General features: G+C 38.3%; 1 protein-coding gene and 1 non-coding gene across 2 annotated transcripts in view; both read left to right on the top strand.

Annotated features, from left to right (window-relative positions):
* The window catches only part of LOC122787923 (dynein beta chain, flagellar outer arm-like), a 5,188,001-nt gene that overhangs the window by 943,879 nt on the left and 4,229,647 nt on the right, over window positions 1-14,475 (top strand). The gene's annotated exons all lie outside the window — the stretch shown is intronic.
* On the top strand, window positions 9,528-9,742 carry LOC122788460. The gene has a single exon (XR_006362673.1). It is a non-coding gene; the product is annotated as a small nucleolar RNA U3 (small nucleolar RNA).

The raw sequence follows: 14,475 nt of genomic DNA, 5'->3' as shown, positions 1-14,475 counted from the left end.
TGGGGCTCAAGAAACAAGGAGATACTGAGACTTTGGATGCAGATCCTTAAGGAGAAAAGCAATAATGATACAGAATATTATATTCATAAAGTAGCAGAAAGTATTCTAAGAATTAAGCCAACACAGGAATCAAGGAAGAAGATTCTGCCATTAGGGATGGCTGCAATTAGGGATACAGACAATAGGCAAGAGGGGGCAGGAACTTATTTTAGAAAACTGGCAAAAGATCCAAGGTATCAGGAGCAAGTAATTGGAGAGGGAAAAGTAATAGAATGGGATGAGGCCAATAATTTATTTGGACTGTGGGCTAGAGATTGCCCTCCCTATTAAGGACTGATATCAGAGTACAGGCAAAGAGAAAGAAATAGGGGGAGCCTACATGAAAGACCAGCACTGGTACAGTTTTCAGTAGAATCTAGAACAGACGCTGCTGTTAAAAAAGAGTAATTAGTCGAGCATACAAAATATTTCATGGTAACTATAATAATCAATTAGAGGATGTTAGAAAGGATTGGGAAGAGCGACTGGATAAGCAATTCACAATGAAGCAATGGGAGGATACATGTGTGCCTTTCAAGTATGTAACAAAGTCTAGAAGATTTAGGATCTTTGCTTGGAAGTGTTTACATAGGTGTTTTTATACCCCAAGTAGACTCCAAAGAATTTTTCCTCAGGTAGAGAGAGCAAATGTTTGAGGTTCTTAGGGAAGAAAGACATAACTGGTAACATATTTTCTGGAAGTGTAATCAGCTGGCAGACTTTAAATATTCTCTGCAGACTATTCTGTCAGAAATACTGGGTGAGCAAATTTGTGTAACTAAGGAAATGATTTTTGAGCTATGATAAAGAAACAGAATTGCCTAGACGTAGTAAGGCCTTGTTGAGTCTAACTATGGTGGCTACCAAAAAAGTAGTTACTAGAAAATGGAAATCAAAGTCTAAACCAAGTATACTAGAAGTAATGAATATAGTAACAGAGATAAAACAGCTGGAATTGGGATGTTTAGAAAAGGATAGGAGTAAATTACATAGAAAAATGGGATTGTGGAAACAATGCATGCAGAGGGGGAACAAAGTTTAAAAGAAGGCAGAATTTGCATGTGCTGTGTTATGTTTGACTGAGAATGACTGGATAGATTATAAGTGATATATAATGTTTGCAACTAAAATTATGTCAATATTTTTGATATATACAGTTTTCATCTAAACTTATGGTAATATGGTTTGTTTTCATTTATATAAACATGATTGCCTGTGTCATATGTGATCATTTAATAAAGATCTTTCTTGTTTAAAAATATAATTACTAGTGTCTTGGGTCAATTTTTTGATGTATGTTTAAAAAATAATTCTTTACCTCAGAATTTAAATTGTATTCACAAGGTTTGATTCTTTAGACTCTTGTTATGTATTTATCTTGTGTTATCTCTATACAGAGGACAGGGCAGTGATTTTATTTTCCATATTTTAATGAAAGCCCTATTTTTACAAACCTTTTCACAAGTTATTCAAAATCTTATTTTGGAGAAAATATTTATTTCTCAGCCTGGGATTTCAGATGATCCTGGAGAAATCGGAACTGAAGTTTTCTATTAAATACATTTTCTGGAATGTCTTTTTCATGTCATTCTGTATCATAGTTTTCCTTCCTTGGAACAAGTATAAGCAATTTCTAAGATTTTCCCATTAGTATCTGGTATTTCCTTGGAAAAAAATCTCAAAAGTTTACATTTCTTGACCCTCATTGTTCTCAAGTGTCTTTGGCCACACTTCAGTTGCGAGAAATTAAGCAACAGGTTCTACTCCCTTCTCAGCCTGTTATCTCATGTACATCAGATACTGTTTGGAAACTATGTCTATGAGGAAGAATGTCTAGGAGCTCTGGAGCAAACAAAATATTTTAAAAGTATTTAAATTTTAATGGTTATAAACAACAGTGTTCTTAATGAGAGAATACTGGGATTTCTTAGTCCCTCAGAAAATACTATGAGGTGTTAAACAAGGAATTTCCAGAATCTGCACCCGTTCTCCCAGTTCTGTCAGCTCAGGTAGATGTGCGTGTTTTACTGCTTGCAGTTTTCCTTATAGTCAGCCAGCCTCCCCTGAAAAGGCAGATATGACGTGTACAGTTCCTCAGTCTTTCAAATATTATACAGTATTCCCAACCCTGACCCAGCAGCTATAATTTTATTTGATCCCACTGCTGCGAAGTGTTTGGTTAATTCCAATCCTACTCTGTTTGATTAGAATGGGAAAATTGTTGATAGGCATGGGAAAAAGTGTATATTTCTACAACTCTGATTTTCAGAATTTTGAATTGTCAGGCTCATATGTTAAAGTTTGTTCTGACAAATTGTGAAAGTATGAGGAGTATTTTATCTGCAGTTTCTTCTTGTGAGGAAAAAAAATCTGCTTTAAATAACTTAGTTTCTTTTATTGCATAGATTGCTACTCATTTTTTTTGCAGTGTGTGTATGACTCCATTGATACTTTTTCCAAGGCTATAGCCACTAGTACTGTGTTGAGGGGGTTACATGGCTGCATTCTCAGAACCTCTCAGGTAATGTTAAAAATAAGATTTTAAATTTCATCTTGGATAGAGATGTTGCTTGCCCCATCTGCTCCCGTGATGACCAAAAAGTGTGGTGAGAGAGGAAACCTGATCCAGGGAATCTCTAAGATTTTTTCAGTCCTCCTTTTCCAAATTGTCCAAGGGATTTTTTATCATTTCATCCAATTTAAACAACAGACAGAATGAACAGTCACAGTAAAATTCAGGTAAACACATGTTTAAGAAGAAGTGGCAAGGGAATTCCAAAAAGAAGTCACAAATCTCCAAAAACCAAGGACAGTGCAGCAATTCTGACTATTCAAGAGACACTGTATCCCTATCCCACCCTGGCCCCTTTTTGTCTTCCAACAAGTCTGAATCTCCATTTTCTCTTTGACAACAGATTGTTTCAGACAAATAGGTTCTGGAAACCATTGATCAGGGGTCCATTTGGCAGTGGGAGGAAATTCTTCCTTTCCAGGGCTTCATTCCTTATCCTTCAGATTAGACCCTTTTGTTTCCACCTGTTCTTCATCACTTGCTTTCCCAAGGAGTGATATAAGCAGTTCCCCCTTCTCAGGTGGGGGAGAGTTTTTAATTCAAGAATGTGTTTAGTGTCAAAGAAATATAATACTTGGAGACAAATTTTGGATCTTTCTTTTCTAATCTTGTTTGAGATAGTGCCAAGTTCAAAATTATGTCACTTCACAACCTGATTCTGTTTCATCTTCTTTCAAGTTTCCTGGTAACACCATACTTAAAAGATGCTTATCATCCAACCTTCAGATGTTTTTTTTAAGGTTTTGTGTGTCTGGATCACATTGGTAGTTCTCTGCCTTACTCTTTGGACTATCCACTGCACCAAGAGTGTTCAGAAAGTGTCTAGCTCCGGTTATAGCTCATTCCAGGCTAGAGAGGTAGAGGGTATCTGCATTTTTCCATATTTAGATTGTTTGATTATCTTTACAGAGTCTGTTTCAAAGTGTTAGGAGTCTCTTTCTCTGGTGACAGATCTCTTACACAAGCTGGGATTCCGAGAGAACATTCAAATGCCTTTCTTGACTGCTTCAGACCAGATTGTAGTTTATGGGATATCAACTAGACACCTGAGTTCAAAGAGCTTTTCTTCCACAGGAAAAAAATAGATCTTTATGTAGATCTATTTCTAAGGTTTTCCACTTAGACTTTAGTCACTGTGAGGGAATACTTCAGAATTTTGAGTCTCATGATATCTATGATTCTCAAGATACCTCTGCCAACACACATGAGAAAGATACAGTGGTATCTGAAATCTCTTTAGTTCCAGCATCAGCACCCTTTATCTTTTTTAAATCTCATTGCTGAGATTTGTCAGAAGAGAAAGCTTTTGATGGAGACATAAGATATCCTTAACTCCGGGTATCCCATTCTACCTAGCTGTTCCAAAACAGTCACCACAGATGCTTCAGACTTTGCTTGTGGAGCAGTTGCAGGATTGATAAAAGCTCAGTGCGTGAGGGAGGGACACCAATGATAGATATAAGCACTTACAAATCAAGGAGATGCTCGCTTTGATCTAGGCACTCAATTCTCTTAGCAATCTTTGGTCCCCAGGACCTTTTCAAGTGGTTACAGACAGTACCACAGTCATGTGGTACATCAACAAGCAATGAGGAAACCAGGTCATATCCCCACTTCGCAGACTAGCCATGTTAGCTTGGGATATAGTTTCACAGCACAATCTCAATTTACAAGCAAACTGTATTCTGTCAGAACAAAACTGTGCAACAGACAAGCTGAGCAGGCCTAAGGCAGCTCCTCATGAATGGAATCTAGTTCAAGTGGCCTTCCAAGGTTTGATCAATCTGTGGGGAGTTCCTCAAGTAGACCTCTTTGTCTCCTCTCTGGACAATCAACTGGAAATACTGTGTTCCAGGACTTCATGCAGGAAGCCCTGTAAGACAGGAAAGTTCCTGTATGGCTTTCCACCATTTCCTCTAAAATCTGGAGTACTTCTGAAAATTCATAAGGAATCCCCATGATCATTGTGGTGACTCTCTTCTGTCCAGGCAACTTTGGTTCTCCTTTCTTTTGGAAATGGCCAGGGGCAATTACCTCAAAATTCCTCACAGAATGGATCTACTCACCCAACATCATGAGTGTTTGACAGACCCAGACCCCAATTAACTTCAACTGACTGCCAGGATGATATGGTCTTAATTCCATTTAGACATCAGTTTACTGAGCACATGCAACAGGTACTAATGGAGGCAAGAAAGTCTACTATTAGAAGATCATATATTAGCAAATGAAAACGGTTTTCTTGTTGGTGACATCTTAACTAGCACCCATTTTGGTTAGTTGTTCTGTGGTTTTACAATATTTGTTTGAGTTGCTATAATATGGGTTTTCTTACTGCTCTATCAAAGTTCATTTATTGGCCATTGCAGCATGTCTGCCCATGGATCCCCCTCTTTCAATGCATTCTCATGTCAAAATGCTTTTGAATAAGAGGTCTCCAAGAAAACTGATGCCCCCTCCTTGGGATCTTATTTTTGTGTCAGAGAAGCTAACACTTAAACTCCATTTGAGCTACCTTATCTGGCTGACTTGAGATTCTTAACATGGAAAACTGTTTTATTAATTGCTTTGACATCTGCAAGAAGAGTAACTGAGTTGCAAGCTCTTATGGTGCATCAACCCTATATCATCTTCTACAGAGACAGGGTTTCTTTGAGAACTAATCTTTCTTTTATACCTAAAGTGGTATGCAAGTTTACTATAAGCCATACTGTCCATTTCCCTGTTTTCTTTCCTGAACCTAAAAATGAGGGAGAAAGGATACTACATACCTTGGATGTCTACAGACAAATAAGGTACTATCTTGACAGAACTAAATCATTCAAATTTTCAGATCAGTTGTTCATTCCTTGTGAAGCTAAGAAGAAGGCACAACCTGTGTCAAAATGGACTATTTTCAAAAAGGTTCCCAGGCTTTTACCTTTTGTAATACTCACCATGACAAAAGTATTCCAAGCAGTGTCAAAACCCACTATTCCAAGGCCTTGGCTTCATCTCTGGCTTTTTGGAAAGGGTTAGATTCTGGAATTATTCTATAAGCAGCAACATGGTCTTGTATATATACATTTACAGGGCATTAAAAGCTAGACTCCTTCTCTATGTCTAGGTCTTGGTCAGACTTTGCTAAGGCCATTCTGCAGGGCTTCCTGGACACTTCCATTTTCACTCTCCAAGTATAGTAAGCTAGTGTAGTCTACCCATATAGCTAAGGCTACTGCAGCAGCAATCACTATGATGAACATAGTAGACTGGTAGACTGGGTAGGTACATTTACCATAATAGTAGATGTTTAGAGTTATCACTGCTACAGTAGTATTTCCCTCCCTCTACCCCTTTATTTTTCAGTGTGTTGTTTATGCCAGGGTGTGAACTATTATTTTTTGCTGTTCCTAGCACTGTTCTTTTGAGGCTTAGCCTCCCTCTCTCTGTTGGTATGAATTCTCTGAAGAGTTTGGTGCCAAAATCTGTCTTTCGAGTCAGCTCAGCCCGAGGTGACTGATGGTTTTGGCACTTGGATGATGTCCTGAGTCACTGGAAGCGGGTCAGCTGTTATAACTTTGTTAAGATATAGCCCATATAACTAAAGCTACTACAGCAGTCATCATTTAAACATCTACTGCTACAGTAAGTTTACTTACACAGTTGTACTTTTTTGTACATGCATCTTTTTTTTCAGTTACACTAGTTCCAAATTTTTTATGAGCCATAGCAAAGAGAAAAGAATAAATAAATGATTAAAAAGAAAAGCCTACAACTTTATGCAGATCTGATGAACACAGTCATATGCAGTGCTCTGGTTGCTACTCATTTCACTGATCAGTTTGTTGTTTTACAGCTGTGACAACCCGGAACCAGAGTATGTTATATAACAGTCATAGCTGTAGAGTTTACAAAGCAGTCTGCACTGAGTGAACAACCTTGTTCATTAACATTAAATTAACTGCTAAGTACATCCAGAGTGTTAAACTGTTCAACATTGTACTGTTGTAATTGCATGTAAGAAAAATACAATAATGGAAAATAGCTAATGGACACAGGAGACAGAAATATGTACCATATATACAGACTACTGTTTTGGAAAGCATAAAAAACAGTTACTTATGTAAGTGGATGTCTCAAAAACTGCACATCCCATCCCTTTAAGTTCCATGGGCTCCAATGGGTAATTAGTTCCCTTATTTTCTTCTCCCTGACCACTGCTTCAAATTCCCACTCTGTAAGTGGCCCCACCAAATGCTTCACCTCCCATATTGTTGGACACTCTTTCTTCTTTTATTTCCTAGTTATAGCTTCTTTTGTCATTAATGTTACTGTCCACACCAATTCTACCACACTTGTTTTTATTTTCATAATTGTTATTGTTCTAATTCTTACATAATGACATAAATTCTGACATTTTGAACAATCCAAACAATATTTTTCCGAACAGAACTTAATACATCTACTACACTTATTTTGCCAACAGTTCCAACCTCCTAATCCAGCAAAAGACCTCTCTTGGTCAACAAATTATCTGTACAAGCTATTTCTTTAATCTTTTGATGTAGTTCCACCCTAAAAATTTCTAGAGTCTTACAAGGCAAAAGATATGCATCCATTCTCCCTGTCCATCTCTATTACATCTCCAGTATTCGTCAACTGTTGGAAACCTTGTTGCAAGTCTTACAGGTGTATATAAATTCTTGTGCAAGCACTTACAGGCAAAAATACAGAATTTCCTAGTTCATATTGTCTTACCTCTCAACAGGCAGGTCCTCTGCCATTTCTCTACTGACATGTCTTGCTGTGATAATTTAGTTCACTCAACTCTCATTGCCTCACCTCTTCCCTCCTTTCTTCCTGAGTTAATCTGTACAATTTAGCCACTATTCCATGATCCACTCTACCTAGTCTCTGTTGTTCCACTACCCATTTGACCAGACTTGGGATAGTTGCTTTCACCATGGGCAACCATTTTAACTGGATTAATTTTTTTCTGCAAGACTGCTTATGGAATGGAGAGGCCTTGATGCAGACAGATAGCTCATGTAGTTCTTCACATTTTCAAACCCTGTCGCCCAAAACTAACTCCTCCCAGAACTTAACCTGGGTTTTTGTGTTGATGCCAATACTGAGCTGCTATTTTCAAACACCTATTCTTTATTATAGCATCAGTAGGGAGCAGCTATTGTCAGCAACTTCTCAGTCCCTTAAGTAGATTTATCTCCTCAGCTTCATCTGTCTACAGAGTTTCACACCAATCTTTCTTTCCCAGCCAGATAGCTTTAGTCTGAAACATCTTATTGCACTAGGGAAGGTATTTCTGATTGTACCACATAGCCACTCTAGCCAAGTATACAACCATACAGCCAGGAGTAGGTCTCCATAACTAGTACTGCTAAATCTCATCTATTCGTTTGCAAGTGTTACTTTCTTCCTTTTGAACTGGGGCCTCACCTCTGCCCACCGAAAACATTTAATACATTGTTTTAGCTTTCTGAATGTCACTTCACTTAGAGAAGTCCAAAATGATTGCCCCAAGTACAGTGCATCTGGAACTACATGTCACTGCAGAATCTGCACATTCTATTCTAAATTTACATTCACATTTTTCCACTTCAGAGGTTTCTCTTGTACACACCTCATCATAAAAGGGTTCTCATCCAGGAAAAAAGAGGTCATTGTTCCCCTCTACTCATCACTCATTAGACCCATTATAGAGTACAACTCCCCCTTTTGGAATGTACCTCACAAGACATATGCAGCAGCTGGAAAGGCCACTGAAGTACCTCACAAAGAGGATTACTGGCCTCAAACAAATGCCCTACACTGACCGCCTCAAAAAACTCCAGCTTTACTCCGTAGCATATCACCTACTCCGAGGTGATCTCTGCCTAACATATAAAGCTATGTCAAACACAGAGCTGTTGGACATGCTGCACCTAAAGAAATCCCAATCCCTCCAAGCTACATGCTCTAGGGACCTAAACCTTGTTACCACAATAAACAGGACACGCTGGAGGGATAGATTCCTGTCCCAGAGACTTCCTATACTCTGGAATATGCTACCCATCTATGTCAAGCAAAGTTCTTCATTAGCACTCTTCAAGAAAAATCTTGATGAGTGGATGGGAAATAGGAAATAAACCCCGGGGATCACTTCTGTGTCTCTGCTGGACAGTGGCACAGGAAAATAACTTTCTTGGGTGGCGTAAGCTATGGAACCTTGCTGGCTAGGCTTACGTAGGCCCTTGGGCCAATAGCCTAGTACCTACCTATGAACCTATGAACAAGATCTAAGTACATCTGTTATGAGAGTTTCATGGATACCTCATAACCGTGCTTCAGCCAGTCACCTACATACTTAGATTCATTTGAGCAAGACTGTGAGAATCCACTCTCAGTAACATCCTGCCAGCTGAGTTCAGGCTTAACACTTTGGGTTTCTCCTTATTTATTTCATACCCTCAAATCTTCCCAAAGTTGTGTACAATTTGAAAAAAAAACGCATCTGTAGATCTGCCTCAGGATTTGATAGTGTAAGAATTATGTCACCTGCATAAAGAGCTACTTTTAAATCCTTTTCTCCCCATTCATAACCTTTCATGTCTGATTGCCTCTGCTTAACTGCCAAAGGTACTAAGTACAGGGCTAGTAAGAGTGGCAACAGAGGGCACCCTCGCCTTATACTTCTGGTAAGAGTAAGAACTTCTGTATGCTTGCCTCCCAACTTAACCTGTGCTTCCACATCCTGCTATATCCCGCTAAGTAATTCCGTAAAGGAGGATGGAAATCCCACTTGAGTCAGAATACTGAGCAAATAATACCAACACTTCTCTATCGAATGTCTTTTCAGCATACAGAAACAACAGCAGCCTCTTTTTTTCTCTAGAGTAGCATCCTGTCCTATTAAAAGTACCATAATAATATTATTATTAAACGTTCACTTTTAGGAATCATTTCTATAGTTTGTTGTTAGAGAGATGGTTTTGAAAGTGCTTGGTCTTGCTTGCCACAGGGAAGAGGTAGAATGTTTTCTTCTGAGGATGAAGCAGGTAGTTGATTTTACTTGTATAGTTTTCTACTGTTGATGACTGTATGTGTTAGCCTGTTTAGGAGTTAGCATCATGAGGAAAGCATAATCTGAGTGGTGGATTTTTGGTTGGTTAATGATAGAAGTTGTGTGTTAGTTGCTGTTTTTTATCTATGTTAGTGCTTAACATTGCTAGGCACTCTGGTTTCCTCTCACAGCCCAAAGACATGCTGTAGGTGAATTGGACACTCTAAATTGGCCCTAGGCATGAGTGTGCCTTCTGTGGAAGTTTGGGCACCGGGTTGGCAACTCGGCACTGTAAAACTCCACTGCCAATCATGAGTGGACAGGTAATCCGCTGTGGCGACCCCTAACCAGGAAAAGCCGAAAGAAGAAGAAGAAGTTCTTCTTCCTGGTATAAACCACAATGATCTGTGTGAAATAGATCCAATAACACAGGAGCCAACCTTTTGGCCAATATACTCATGAACAATTTATAATTGTAATTTAAAATTTAAATTAGGTGATGCAAGTGTATATCAGACTGTATTTCTGTGATGGTGGGACCTGCTTTATAACAAGTACTTTATTAAACAGGTGTGTCCGGAACCTTACTGGATGGTGCAGTGGTAGCATTGTTGCCTCACAGCAAGAGGTTCTTTGGTTCAATTCTCAGCCGGGGTGCCTTCTGTGCGGAGTCTGTTTGTCCTCCCTGCATTCATGTGGGTTTCCCCTGGATGCTCCAGTTTTCTCCTACATTATAAAGACATACATCTGGAGTGTTTCTCCTCGGGCCTCCGCTGAAAATTGGCTTCATTCCAAGTTGGACTTTCCCGGTTAACAAATGTTAAATAAATAAAATTATTATATTTTTCACCACCTGTTCGCACTACCTCGACTGAAATCCCATCTGAGTCTGGGAACTTGTCACATGCTTGCCTTCGCATTTCATCTCTGACTTCCTCTTCTGCTGTCTTTGTCATCAGTCTCTCCTTTAATTGTTCAGGTACTGGGGAAGTTGTATTCCCTGCAGAAACACTGTTATCCTAAGGGATATGTTCTCCAAAGGTATATTCTACCTCTAAAGCAAAGCTTTTTATAATGATTCTAGAAAATCCTTAATACTTCCTGTTCAGATTGAACCCTGGCTTCTATGTCTCACTCAACCAACTTAGACATTGCCTAGTCAACTTTTTGCTGGCAGAGGTTGCCAACTAATATCTTGACTGCTCTTGGACTATTATATTCTAATAATTCCCACATAACTATCCTTTGTGCTAGAACACTTTCATCCTCAGACTTCTGCAAGAATGCCATAAGTTCCCTCAGTAGTTGTTCTTCCTCCTGTTATTTATCTTTACCTTTAATTGTATTTGCCTAACCCTTTGTAACTTCTCCAACTTATCCAACCTTACTTACTGTCTTAACTGATTTATATACCCGTGTCATGAATTTCATATCACCTTTCACATTTTCCAAGTCCTGAAATTCCCCATGCCTCTGCAGCTGTTATAGTCTGCTGCAGAACTCCTTGCAACTAAAACTGAAATCTCTCTCCCTGCAACATGTGGGAACAGAATCTCTAATGATACTGAACCCTGTGTTGGGCTTTTAACTTAATATTATACCATAAATAAGCATTGTATGAATACATAATTAGCCCTACTTTTATATCACCAAAGGCCATAACATTTTGTCCAGTAATGACTATTTTATCTTTTCTTGATCATGTGTGGCATTTTGAACTATAAAAAATGAACCAGAGATCCCTTTTCCTACCAGTCTTACCCCATAAACCCAAAAAATCCAAAGCTATTTTAAGAAATATCTGACTGCCTTTTCCGTTTTTGTGAAACTTCTTACATTAGTACCACCTCCCATTTCTCTTTCATGAAAGATCATATTCCATTGTCCTGCCATCAACAATATTTTCAAGCAAAAAAAATGGCTCAGTTACATCCAAATAGTTTATTTTAAAAATGATAAAACAATAAGTAGCAGTAAAATTACAAACCACAAAGCTTTTGAAATACTCCTTCTTCAGTGTGATCATCAACAATATTTTCTCATAAAAATGAATTATATTAAGCAGCAATATCCTTGCAAATCTAACATTTGCTCTGGAAAGGATATACACGGAAACAAATGTCACTCTGACACCATCGCACATGCCTTTCCATTCAGCTACACAGCCGTTGCCATGTTCTAAGGGTCTTTCCTGTCTTAACCACAGAACCTTTGCTGCTAAAATGATTGCTCCTCACTTCCCAGCTCCCTCATAACTGGACTGTACTATTACCTAGTATCCTTTCATTGCCAATTTATTGACTTCACCCCTCCGAAATGTGTGTCTTGTAGCATTACAAGTCCTACCCTCTCCTTTTTCACTGTGTTCAGAATTATTTCCCTTTTAACAGATGTCATCCCATTGACATTCCACGATAAACATTGAAGTCTCATTTCATTATCAGTTACTAGAGATTCATATCCTGTCATCCCCATCTAAATTATCCTTTGGACTCATCCCTTTATAAGGGTTTGAAATACCCAATGAGACATGCCTGTTAAATACACATCTGAAGTATAACTTGTCCATCATCCTTCACATTTAAGCCCCATTGCTGTGATAATATTAACATAGAAGATTAAATCAAAAGGAAAAACAACTAAAGTACTGCCTTCCAAGGACAGGGCACACACCCTCATTAGAGAACAGTATGTCTCTCTTCCTTCTACAAAATGGTGGGAGCAAAATAGATTGCTTATACAGAGAATGCTTTACCACACCTCCTCCGATCATACTCTGTCTTGGGATTGTTTCTATATTGCTAAACTTGCTCATGTTAATGATTTATTTACATAAACTGACACATTTGCCCTCCTGTAAATCATGACACTCAGGCTTTCAGGAACATAAAATGTTCATATTCTTGGTCACTGCTGCAGTAACCTTAGTTATACATCCTGCCAAGGATATAACAGTTGTCTGGCTTCCAAAGTTACAGTGTACCTTCCACACACACAAATTGTTAGGCAGCTCCAGCTAGGGGAAAAACATTCCGCATAAAAAAAAAATATATATATATATATATATATATATATATATATATATATATGTGTGTGTGTGTGTGTGTAAAAAAACTTTAATATACTTTCCTGCTTAGGAAAGTTTTTAGACTAGGAGTTTGTATTTTAAGACTGTCATGAGACATAACTGTAGTTTTAAATGGAAGTGCACTTTTATCCTGTCATTTTTAAAGTAGTTTAAAGTAGATATGAATTTGTCTTTTCCATATATTCCTCAATGTGTGGATCTCAGATCTGACCTTGGATCTGGCTTCAGCCACTTCTAAGCTTCGGATCTGGTGCTCATGCTCTTTCCCCTACCAATAATCCCTGTGTAGACAGCAATTTACCTCATATGTTGTTTACTGCCATAAGTATTTGATGATTCTTGCCCATCTAATTCTTGGGTAGTCATCCTGTCCAATGAGATGGTAGACCTGATCTCCTTCTGGGTGTGAAAGGAAATGGACACAGATGAGTCTATTCCAAAAAGCTCAACAAGTTTTTAGTTGTTTCCAAAGACCATCACCATTGGAGCAAGCATCCCACAGTAGATTCTATAGTAGAGGCAGCAGCCACTAAGATGAAACTTGTATCCATTGAAGAGGGAATCATGTGTATTGAACAGATTTGAGAAGGATATGTATGCCTCATCTACTTTTTCAGTGGGAGCGCTAAATTATTTGGCTCACATTATCTGTTTCCAGAGGGATTTGACAAAGGAAATTGTCAAATCTCTCCCAGGGAAAGAAAATCCATTGATTCACAGTTGGCTACATTACAATCTTTATGCATTGCGTCTATGCTTGTTATCTCTAATGCCACATAGAGTGTATCTAGAACAGCTGGCACAGGTATTTCCTTAAGAAGGCATGTTTGAATGCAGCTTTGTTACTTTGTGGAACATTTCATGACATCCTTCGTTAATGCTCCATATGATGGATCAACTCTTTTTGGTCCCAAGGTTAAACAGACTTTTTCACGAAGCGGGAAGGATGGTAAATATCTATCAGCTATAGGGATCAAATTCTCTACTCCTCAAAAGACCTTCTCCAGAAACCAGAAGGGATTCTAGAAGTATTCTGGAAACAGAAACTTTGTCCTCTTTACATACTTCTGCATAGCACTATAAACTTGAATCCTTGTCAAGATCTAGATTAGGTTTTGCTAGGATCATTCTCCAGGGGGTCCTGGACCCCTCCCCTTCCACCCCCCAAATGGTGAAATAATCTACCCATATATCTAAAGCTACTGCAGTAGTGACCAAAATGACGAACATAGTATAGTTGTGTAAGTAAACTTACCATAAAAAGTATATGTGCAAATGATCACTGCTGCTCCCTCTCCTCATCCCCCTTTTTGATTTTTGATTATGCCGGGGTGCATACACGCACACACACACACACACACACACACATATATATATATATATATATATATATATATATATATATATATATATATATATATATATATATATATATATATATATATATATATATATATATATATATATATAGGGGTTTACTATTGGTATGTCAAAAATGCATTGGTCGACCATTTAAAATGTTGACTCTAAATGTGGAATTCGGCATGCCGAAAAGTAAATTAATCCAAAAATGAATACATTGACAACCGTGGTTCGATGTATTCGACATAGCAGGAGGTGACATCATGCACCTCCTGCTATGAACATTAACATACCCTTAGCCTTTACAGTCAATGGTACATTAATTATATTGTTTTGTGGGGGGGCTACGGCTATGCCCCCCCTGCCCCACATATT

The sequence above is a fragment of the Protopterus annectens genome, chromosome 13.part0 (assembly GCF_019279795.1).
Source record: "Protopterus annectens isolate FY-2018-M chromosome 13.part0, PAN1.0, whole genome shotgun sequence".
Lineage (NCBI taxonomy): Eukaryota > Metazoa > Chordata > Ceratodontiformes > Protopteridae > Protopterus > Protopterus annectens.
The sequence above is the reverse complement of the archived record's forward strand: the minus strand, read 5'-3'. Positions and strand labels throughout refer to the sequence as shown.